Below are 2,370 nucleotides of genomic sequence, written 5' to 3'. Positions count from 1 at the left end.
AGCAACTAACTGCTCCAAGAAGCTGGGCTATATGAAAAAGAATGTGGCATCAGGATTGGAGGAAAATTAATTAACAACCTGCAACATGCAGATGATGACCTTGCTTGCTGAAACTGAAGGGGACTTGAATGGGAGCTCTGGTAGCATAGTGGCTAAGACACTTGCCTGCTAACCAGACGGCTGGCGGTTCAAACCCACCAGCCACTCCTTGGAAGGAAGGTTGGGCAATCCTATTTCCGTAGTGGTACTGCCTTGGAAACCCAAGGAGGGGTCGCTATGAGTCGGGGCCGACTCGACGGCACATAACAACAACAACAACAACATCAGGTAATACACCTGAATGGATTAAACATTAATATAAATAAATAAAAAATCCTGACAACAGGACTGAGAAACAACATCATAATAAATAGAGAAACTATTGAAGTTGTCAAGAATTTCATTTTAGTGCTCGCTTTGGCAGCACATATACTAAAATTGGAATGATACAGAGATTAGCATGTCCCCTGCGCAAGGATGACATGCAAATTCGTGAAGCGTTCCATATTAAAAAAAAAAAAAAAAGAATTTCATTTTATAATATCGATATAGGTATGTGTTGCTTAACATCTATTTGGGCAACATCCAACAACTTATGAGACTATCTCTGTAGTCTCATAAGGTTTCATTCATTTTTAAAGGGAAAGTAACTCTCCTTTTGGTTTTTATTCCCTCCTTATTGTTTTAAAGACCCCAAACCCAGTCTCTTGCAGCACTGGACCACGGGTAGGATAAAGGCAGGTAAAGCAGAGAACATGGCTCTGGGCATGGGCTTTCAGGTTTTGTCCAGTGGATGGGCAGTGGTGGCGCAGGGGCCTAGAGAATTATTTGACAAAAATGCCAAAGTGACTCAATGGGGAAGAAAAGTATCTTCAAGAAATTGAACTAAAACAACTGGCTAATGTATTAAAGAACAAAACAAAAACAAACAAACTTTAACTCACCACATGCAAAACTATTTTAAATTAATTATTGACCCAAAGATAAACCTATTAAGCTTCTTGAAGAAAACATAAAATCACTTCATGAAGTTGAGATAGGCAAAGGTTTATTCAGAATGACACAGAAAGCACAAGAAAAAAATAAATTGGATAGCATCAAAATTAAAAACTTCTGTCTGACAAAATTAATCATTAAGAAAATGAAAAAGAAAGTCACAGACTGGGGTAAAAATGTAGTATATATATCAGGTAACTTTGGTACCTGAATATGTAATGAACTCTTGAGGATCAATTTGAAAAACAAATAAACCAAAACACAATCAATGTAATAAAAAAATAAGTATTTTTTTTTCCATTTATCTATCACTGAGTAACAAACCACCCCACATTTAATGATTTACAAGAAAACCAATCATTTATATTACTCACAAATTTGCAATATGTGTAAGGTTGAGAGGGAGCAGCATATCTCTTCTGTATGAGGAGACAGGTGATGTGAAAGCTGGGGCTAATTCAATGCCTGGAGGTTGGAATTATCTGAAAGCTAGGTCATTTACATGACAGGTAGTCCTTTCTGGGTGGAGGCTGGGACCTCATTAGAGGCTATTGTCCATAACACCTACATATACCCTCTTTATGTAGATGTTAGGCTTCTTCATAGCACAATGGTTAGATTCCAGGAATAAGAATCCCAAGAGAAAGTGGAAATGAACCTTCAGGCGTTTAAGGCATAGTCTTATAAACTGGCAAAACATTTCTAGTTTCTGCTGTATTAAATTGGTCAAATAATCACAGTGCCTACCAACAATGGGAGGAGCTGTAGAATATCTCACTTAATGAAAGGAGTATCAAAGAATTTGCAGGCCATGTTTTAAAATTGTCAAAATCCACATTCTGATCACAAATTACTTATATTCATTTTACATTTAAAATACACTCAGCCCCTTAAGAAAGAAAGAAAAAAAAAAGCTCAAATATCTTGTTCATTGTATCATTAGATTCAGTTTTCAAGTTCAGAACCTGATCATCACATAAATCAAATACAGATGCATTTCTCAGTGCCATCAAGTCAACTCTGACTCGTAGCAACATTTTCGGACAGAGTAGAACTACCCCATAGAGTTTTCAAGACTTCAAATCTTTATGAAAGCAGAATGCCTTATTTTTCTCCCATGGAGTACTTGGTGGGTTCAAAGCACTGACTTTTTGGTTAACAGCTGAATATTTAACCACTGTTGTTGTTGTTGTTGTTAAGTGCCATGGAGTCATTTCCGACTCATAGCAACCCCATGCACAGCAGAACTAAACACTGCCCGATCCCGCGCCAGCCCCACAATCCCTGCTATACTTGAGCCCATCATTGCAGGCACCGTGTCAATCCACCTCGTTG

At 37.8% G+C, this 2,370-nt stretch overlaps 1 non-coding gene across 1 annotated transcript; it reads left to right on the top strand.

Moving 5' to 3' along the window:
• The first annotated feature begins 447 nt into the window (after nt 1-447).
• LOC122150772 lies at nt 448-551 on the top strand. The gene has a single exon (XR_006163845.1). It is a non-coding gene; the product is annotated as a U6 spliceosomal RNA (small nuclear RNA).
• Nucleotides 552-2,370: the final 1,819 nt, after the last annotated feature.

The sequence above is a fragment of the Orycteropus afer genome, unplaced genomic scaffold (genome assembly GCF_000298275.1).
Source record: "Orycteropus afer afer isolate SDZICR_OR568_19922 unplaced genomic scaffold, OryAfe1.0 scaffold00229, whole genome shotgun sequence".
Lineage (NCBI taxonomy): Eukaryota > Metazoa > Chordata > Mammalia > Tubulidentata > Orycteropodidae > Orycteropus > Orycteropus afer.
The sequence above is the reverse complement of the archived record's forward strand: the minus strand, read 5'-3'. Positions and strand labels throughout refer to the sequence as shown.